We start from the raw sequence: 9,361 nt of genomic DNA, 5'->3' as shown, positions 1-9,361 counted from the left end.
ACTGACCTGAGCTAACTGCCTCATATACCCGGCCTGACTGCCGAGTCTCCTGATCTGAGTCAACTGCTTCATATACCCAGCCTGAACGCCAGGTCTCTTGATCTGAGCTAACTGCCTTATATACCCAGGCTGACCACGGAGTCTACTTACCTGGGCTAACTGCCTCATATACCTGGCCCGACCACTAAGTCTCCTGACCTGGGCTAACTGCTTCATATACCTGGGCTGACCACGTAGTCTACTGACCTAATCTAACTGCCTCATATACCTGAGCTGACCACGGAGTCTACTCACCTGGGCTAACTGCCTCATATACCCGGCCTGACTGCTGAGTCCCCTGACCTGAGCTAACTGCCTCATATACTCGTGCTGACCACGGAGTCTTCTGACCTGAGCTAACTGTCTCATATACCCGGCTTGACCACTGAGTCTCCTGACCTGGGTTAAGTGGCTCATATACCTGGCCTGACCGCTGAGTCCCTTGACCTGAGCTAACTGCCTCATATATCCGGCTTGACCACGGAGTCTACTGACCTGGGCTAACTGCCTCATATACCCGGACCGAACGCCTGGTCTCTTGATCTGAGCTAACTGCCTCATATACCCGGCCTGACCGCTGAGTCCCCTGACCTGGGCTAACTGCCTCATATACCCGGCCTGACCGCTGAGTCCCCTGACCTGGGCTAAATGCCTCATATATCCGGGCTTACCACTGAGTCTCCTGACCTGGGCTAACTGCCTCATATATCCGGACTGACCACGGAGTCCCCTGACCTGGGCTAACTGCCTCATATATCCGGACTGACCACGGAGTCCCCTGACCTGGGCTAACTGCCTCATATACCCGGCCTGACCGCTGAGTCCCCTGACCTGGGCTAACTGCCTCATATACCCGGCCTGACCGCTGAGTCCCCTGACCTGAGCTAACGGCCTCATATATCCAGGCTGACCACAGAGTCTACTGACCTGGGCTAACTGCCTCATATACCCGGCCCGACCATGGAGTCCCCTGACCTGGGCTAACTGCTTCATATACCCGGCCTGACCACGGAGTCCCCTGACCTGGGCTAACTGCCTCATATATCCGGACTGACCACGGAGTCACCTGACCTGGGCTAACTGCCTCATATATCTGGGCTGACCATGGAGTCCCCTGACCTGGGCTAACTGCTTCATATACCCGGCCTGACCACGGAGTCCCCTGACCTGGGCTAACTGCCTCATATACCCGGACCGAACGCCAGGTCTCTTGATCTGAACTAACTTGCTCCTTATTCATTATTTAACTCGTCTTTTGTTTTTGTTTTTGTTTTGTGCGTTTTTTTTTGTTTTTGTTTCAGCATTAAGGGCATGGTTATAAGCAGAGGCGGACATACTATTGGTACATCCTGTGCAGCTGCACAGGGGCCCAGGTGGGAAGGGGGCCACTTCCAGCTCCAGAACAGCGTTTGTTACTTACACATAAAGGGTGAATTATGATGAACTATTGGGTTGTTAAGGGCCCACATACTTGTCTTGCACAAGGGCCCTCTTCTGTCTGTGTCCGCCCCAGGTTTTAAGTATCCAAATGTTTTTAGCCTAATAAATCATTTGTAACTTTTTGAAATGTTGAAAAATGTTGGTGTAATTGAGCGTCATACCCCAGTGGAGGACAAAATCTGTCTTCATATTTTTTGTGCATTTGCAACATTCTAAAACTTTTCTTTTTTTTTTCTAAAGGATTGTGTGACTTTTTCTTCTAAAAAGGTGCAAAAGAGGCAAAAAATTAGCATCTTTGAATTCATAAACCATGGTGCACCCATTTTGATGATGAATTTGGAGCAAAGTCCAAATTCCAAGCTTAAACAAAGGGATTAATGATTGAACTCCAACCGCCCCATCCGAACGTCCCCTGATACAATCTGTTGGGGAAGGGAACAATCGGGAAGCCTCCATACGCATTAGATTGTCAGTCTATCGCCCTAACATTATTGGCTTCCAATGACTTTTATCTAATGTTTATAGTGGCCCTTTTGTGTCTAGTGCTTTCAACAGCAAGTTTCATATTTTTTGGATTCCCATTTGAATAATATACATAACCGCTACAAATATGAATGTCAGCAATTCCAGTGCGCATGGCATCCTGATTCCTGCATTTCATAGACTCTGCCTATTTCTGAATCAACTTTGATTTCCATTGTATGAGAAAAATTAATATTTTTTTTTATTATTTCATGATGCCATTGCTGGACAGCAATACATCTCCATGAGCCAAATGAGAAAATATTGTGCCTTTTGCCCCTGTTCACATTTCCTATTGCATCAGCTCAGATCTTCCATGATAGGGCAACTTCTGAAAATAAAAATACATCTGAAAAAAGGATTGCAGAATTCTATGACAGCCATTCAGGCCTGTTCACAAGATCAATATCTATCCCAGAGGCGGCCTATGTAGATGATACATGGCTCCTGGACAGAGGGGCCCAGACTTAGTTGGCCTCATCAACAGGATATATTAAAGGGGTAAAGTGCAAGCACCAAATGCCTCCTGTTCAAAAGGATTAGAGGTGTCAACCAGTACCAGATGGAAGGGGTCATTTAATTGACTTGCTATCGGACTCCCTTTCCTCTGTGCACATCCATGTGTGAGTGAATAAAGTGCATTGGTGGATTCTCCAGCTTTGCTAATGCAATTTCTATTCTTGAAGTCTTAACTCCAACAAAAACAATCAGAAATATACAACATTACCAAACCAAAGTGATGCAAATGTAGAATGTAATGACTCCCCTGTACAAACAAACCAATGTCCTGATTTGCATGATTGAAGTGACAAGTCTGGCATCAGTTAATGAGTTGGCAGGGGGCAGACAAGACGTCCTGCCATTGTGATAGATCTGGAGATGAAACAGACTCTTATTGATGCCATCTTGGTATAACGGCGATTCACATTCAATATGTAGAATATAAGAATAAGGAAACCTGTAATGATTGGGTTTTAGATTCTCATCGGATTTGCTGCCTATAATGAAAACTGAGATTTTCCTACAATTATGATGTACAATATCAAGGTGTATTGTGGTACCGTGCTAGCCAGAAAAATCAATGTAAATACTTTTATGTGTTAAAAATGACAAAAGTATTCTCAAAGTGATACCTTTATTGGCTAACCAGAAAAAAATATATATATACAAGCTTTCAGAGCACAGAGGCTCCTTCTTCAGGCAATATTACAAAAAAAAATATTCAGCCGGGGAAAAAAACTTCAGCCAGGGAAACCAGTAAAACCCCATAAGAAAAAATGTACAATTTCTGATATAAACTTCTTAAAAAGTAGGCAAGGAAGATTCAACCATGTGCTGGAGTCACTGAAGGTTTTGGCTGTGTGGTTGTACATTTTATAGATGGCCATGGGAGGTTCACCTGCTGTTTGATCTCCTGCCCTGACAACTGTTCTCGGTCCTTAGTGAAGGTATGGCTGAAGATCCAAGACCCATCACCTCCTCATGTCATATACTAGCCCAGTTGGCTCATTAAGTCACACTTGCTGCATTTAGTCCTTGGACACACATGGGTGAGGATATGGCAGCAGATGGGTTTGGGGTAGTGGTGGCTTTCACACCTCGCTTTTGTTGACTGCTGCAGATTGTGGCCTTCAGAAAGATGTGATCTGGATGTTATTAGTGAGGAGTCTATTCCAGCTGTTCCTGATTCTCCTTATCTCCAGCCTGGCATGTGTGTGTCCTCCTAACAAATGCCAGAGAATCCTGAGCAGATGTGGCTTATAAACCTGACAGTTACATATCTTGCATATCCATCACTGATAAGAGCGACAGGCAATCTGCAGGGTCCGCCACAAGCCTGTTTTGTTAAGCTGGCCAAGCAAATGGTGGCCAGAGACAAGGAGCTTATCTGGAGGATAACACAGAATTACTGCACAGCACAATGAAATATCAGCCAGACCTCTAAGAAGTCACCATCACTTCAATAAGACGGTCTCAGGACCACAACATCAGTCTATGTACCATATCAGGGTTCATGAATGTCAAAGATGGAGCAAAGATGGAGGGTCAAAAGCCGCCCCAATACACGAAGCATGGCTGTCGGCTGACAAATGGTTTGTTGTGTGGAGCGCCTCGTACATTGCTTATGTCTGGCTGGAGCAGATTTTACCCGATCGATGGTTGTGCCGGGTGTCATTAATTGTTACGTTGTGGGCAACCTCTTTAACCTGGCCATAGGAGCAAAAGTTTTACAAACAAAGATAATGCATGCAATGCAGCTCCGAAACCCATCCACCATATGGCCGAGCACTTGGAGCCAATCACATCCCCACATACTGGCCCGTTTTTCAATATGGCCATCTGAACCCAACTTTCTAGATCTGCTCTGTAAATACTAACATCTGGCAGACATTTTCAAGAAATACTTTTATTCAGCTTCCCAGCTGTTGCCATGATGACTCAATGTCGTCATGACAACATCCGGGTCACCAGACAGCAGGATGCGCAGTACATGACCAAACGATCTTCTCCCTGTGCAGGGCTGACAGCCTGCATAGCACAGTTATGGTGTTCCATCCCAATGCTATGCAGGAGATCAGAATAAAAAAAGTGAAAGTCCCATAGTGGGACAAAGTAAACAAATAAAAAAACTGTCAGAAAGTGAAAAAAAAATAAAAAAAAAAATTGTAAAAAAATAAAAAAAATAATCCACCAAAAATAAAAATATAATGTACCCATCAATAAATATTATTATGAAAAAAACAAACAAACAATAAAAGTACATATATTTGGTATTACCGAGTCCGGAACGACCTGACCTATAAAATTGTCCCACTAGTTAACCCCTTCAGTGAACACGGTAAAAAAAAAAAAAAAACAATGCTTTATCATCATACCACCAAACAAAAAATAGAATAACACACGATCAAAAAGACGAATATAAATAAAAATGGTACCGCTGAAAACGTCATCTTGTCCCGCAAAAAATCAAGCCGCCATACAGCTCCATCAGCCAAAAAATAAAAAAGTTATAGCTCTCAGAATAAAGCGATGCAAAAAAATAATTTTTTCACTAAAATAGCTTTTATTGTGTAAAAGCGCCAAAACATAGAAAAACAATATAAATGTGATACCGCTGTAAACGTACTGACCCGAAGAATAAAGCTGCCTTATCAATTTTACCACACATGGAGTAGAATAAAAATAAAAAAAAAAAACAATTCCTGAATTGTTGGTTTTTGTTTATTACGCCTCCCAAAAGCTGGAATAGAAAGCGATCAAAAAATGTCATGTGCCTAAAAATGGCACCAATAAAAACGTCAACTCATCCCGCAAAAAACAAGCCGTCACATGACTCTGTCGGCCAAAATATGGAAAAATTATAGCTCTCTAAATATGGCGATGCTAAAACAAGATTTTACAAAATATGTGTCTTTTAGTGTGTGACAGCTGTCAATCATAAAAACCCCATATGATTCTGGTATCTCTGTAGTCGCACCGACCCGAAGAATAAAGTCGTCTAATCACTTATACCGCACGAGGAACGGCGTAAAAAATAAACGCTAGGGCTGGGGTTGGGGTTAGGGTTGTGCTAATGTTAGGGTTGGGGTTAGGGTTGTTTTTTTTTTTTTTTTAAAGTAAAAAAAAAAAAAAGAAAAAAAAGATGACGATATGGCAACTAGTGTTGAGCGCAAGTGCTCGCTACTTGAGTTTGCATTGGGTGCTCGGGTATGCACGAGTATCGCGGGTGCTCGAGTCTCCGCCCCATATGCTTTGCGGCCAAAAAAATCTCGCAGGGATTGCCTGCCATGCACGAGCGATCCCCGCATGTTTTTTTTGGGGTGTCTAATAACCGTGAAACATGCGGGCGGAGACTCGAGCATTTCACTTGAGCACCCGTGATACATGGTGCATAGCTGAGTACCCGATGCAAACTCAAGTAGTGACCACTTGCGCTCAAGACTAATGACAACTTATTCAATATGATGACCTAATGTTATCAAATTCTGTGTCGTACCTCTTGGTTCAAAATGTTAACTATACCCCTTGATAAAATCCTTGAGGGGTGTAGTTTCCAAAATGGGATCACTTGTGGGGGGTTTCCACTATTTCGGCACATCAGGGACTCTCCAAACGTGACATGGCGTCCGCTCTCGATTCCAGATTCTTTGCGTTCAAAAAGTCACACAGTGCTCCTTCCCTTCTGAACTCTGCCGTGCGCCCAAACACTGTATTTTCCCCACATATGGGGTATTGGCGTACTCAGGAGAAATTGCACAAAAGTTTTTGCGGTCAATTTTCTCCTCTTACCCTTGTGAAAATAAAAAAAATGGGGCTAAAACATCATTTTTGTGGAAAAAGTTTGATTTTTTTATTTTCACGGCTCCATGTTATAAACTTCTGTAAAGGACTTGGGGGTTCAAGGTGCTCACCACACATCTAGATAAGTTCCCTGAGGGGTCTAGTTTCTAAAATGGTGTCACTTGTGGGGGGTTTCCACTGTTTAGGCACATCAGGGGCATATCCGCTAATTATTCAAGCAAATTTTACAATCAAAAAGTCAAATGGCGCTCCTTCCCTTCCGAACCCTGCCGTGCGCCCAAACAGTGGTTTTCCCCCACATATTGGGTATCTGCTAACTCAGGAGAAATTGCTCAACAAACTGCATAGTGCAATTTCTTCTGTTACCCTTATGAAAATGCAAAAGTGGGGGCTGAAAAACATTTTTGTGGGAAAAATGTGAAAATTTTATTTTTACGGCTCAATGTTATAAACTTCTGTGAAGCACCTGGGGGTTCAAGGTGCTCACCACACATCTAGATAAGTTCCCTGAGGGGTCTATTTTCCAAAATGGTGTCACTTGTGGGGGGTTTCTACTGTTTAGGCATATCAGGGGCTCCCCAAATGCAACATGGCGTCCGCTAATTATTCAAGCAAATTTTACATTCAAAAAGTCAAATGGCGCTCCTTCCCTTCCGAACCCTGCCGTGCGCCCAAACAGTGTTTTTTCCCCACATATGGGGTATCTGCGTGCCCAGGGGAAATTGCACAACAAATTTTGGGGTCCATTTTTTCCTGTTACCCCTGCGAAAATAAAAAAAATTGGGTCTAAAGTAACATTTTTGTGAAAAAAGTTAAATGTTAATTTTTTTCTTCCACATTCCAAAAATTCCTGTGAAGCACCTGAAGGGTTAATAAAGTTCTTGAATGTGGTTTTGAGCACCTTGAGGGGTGCAGTTTTTAGAATGGTGTCACTTTTGGGCATTTTCTGTCATAAAGATCCCTCAAAGTGACTTTAAATTTGATGTGGTCCCTAAAAAAATGGTTTTGTAAATTTTGTTGAAAAAATGAGAAATCGCTGGTCAACTTTTAACCCTTATAGCTCCCCAATAAAAAAAATTTGGGTTCCAAAATTGTGCTGATGTAAAGTGGACATGTGGGAAATGTTATTTATTAATTATTTTGTGTGACATATCTCTCTGATTTAAGGGCATAAAAATTCAAATGTTGAAAATTGCAAAATTTCCAAATTTTTCGCCAAATTTCCATTTTTTTTCACAAATAAACGCAAGTGATATCGAAGAAATATTACCACAATCATAAAGTACAATATGTCACAAAAAACAACCTCAGAATCAGTGGGATCCGTTGAAGCGTTCCAGAGTAATAACCTCATAAAGTGACAGTAGTCAGAATTGTAAAAATTGGCCCGGTCATTAGCATGCAAACCACCTTGGGTTGTAAAGGGGTTAAAATGTATAAGATGAAAATATATATATTTTTTGCCTAAAATACAAAGGAAATGTGTCAGCTTTAACTTTAGGCCTTTTAGAGATCATTTCATCTTTAACTTGGTTCACTGTTCATGATAACAGTATTTTTGACCAGGGGTGCACAAACTTTTACATGCCACTGTATACAGTGGGGAAAATAAGTATTTTGTAAGTTTTCCCACCTACAAAGAATGGAGAGGTCTGTAATGTTTATCGTAGGTACACTTCACCTGTGAGAGACAGAATCTAAAAAGAAAACCAGAAAATCACTTTGTATTATTTTTACATAATTAATTTACATTTTATTGCATGAAATAAGTATTTAATACAATAGAAAAACATAACTTAATATTTGGTACAGAAACCTTTGTTTGCAATTACAGAGATCAGACGTTTCCTGTAGTTCTCGACCAGGTTTGCACACACTGCAGCCGGGATTTTGGTCCCCTCCTCCATACAGATCTTCTCCAGATCTTTCAGGTTTCGGAGCTGTCGCTGGAGAACAGAGCCGCCATCAGGGCATTACTACCCTTACTGCTGCATGGGGCCCTGTGAGCAGCAGTACAGAGGGGGACCTGGGCCTAGTCGGGGTCCCCCTTCTTGTGCTTCTGCTCACGGGACCCTATGCTGTAACAAAATGTGAGCGCCAGGGTGTGCACCACCAAAGGCGGCGCACACCTCGGTGCTGAGTTCCACAGCCGCGCAGCTCCCTCATACTTCTCCTGACTTCTGGTCAGGTGACAGCGCATAAACGCCGTCATCTGACCAGAAGTCAAGAGAACCCAGCGGCGTACCTCTTCTCGGCGCTGGGACCCTAGGAGCGCCAGGATGCTTCAGACTGCTGCATGGATCGTATGATAGGTAAGTATGACAACTTTATTTTTTTAAATAGAATTAATTAAATGGGAGTGGGAGGATGAGCACATGGAGAGTGGGAAGAGCACATGGGGAATTGTGAATGGGGGGTGGGAAGAGCACATGGCGAATTGGTAGTGGGGAGGATGAGCACATGAAGAAATGGGAGTGGAGGGTGGGAAGAGCACATGGAGAATTGGGATTGGGGGGGTGAGCACATGTAGAGTGGGAAGAGCACATGGCAAATTGGGAGTGGAGGGTGGGAAGAGCTCATGGAGAATTGGGAGTGGGGGTGGGGAGAGCAAATGGTTAATTGGGAGATGGGAGTGGGGATTGCACACAATGAATTGAGAGTGGGGGAGAGTGATGATGAAGTGGGGGTGAGGAGAGCACGGACATGACATAATGAATTGGGGCAGAGGGTGCATGTGAGATTTGGGAGTGGAGGAATGAGCACATGGAGAATTGGGAGTGGGGGGGTGAGCACACGACGAACTGGGAGTGGGGGGGTGAGCACATGACGAACTGGGAGTGGGGGGATGAGCACATGGCGAATTGGGAGTGGGGGGATGAGCACATGGAGAATTGGGAGTGGGGGGGATGAGCACATGGCGAATTGGGAGTGGGGGGGTGAGCACATGGCGAATTGGGAGTGGAGGATGGGAAGAGCTCATGGAGAATTGGGAGTGGGGGAATGAGCACATGGAGACTTGGAAGTGGAGGGGGGTGATCACATGGAGAATTGGGAGTGG

The sequence above is a fragment of the Phyllobates terribilis genome, unplaced genomic scaffold (assembly GCF_046119375.1).
Source record: "Phyllobates terribilis strain yellow unplaced genomic scaffold, ASM4611937v1 Scaffold_7__3_contigs__length_470593459, whole genome shotgun sequence".
Lineage (NCBI taxonomy): Eukaryota > Metazoa > Chordata > Amphibia > Anura > Dendrobatidae > Phyllobates > Phyllobates terribilis.
This window is presented reverse-complemented; position numbering follows the sequence as displayed.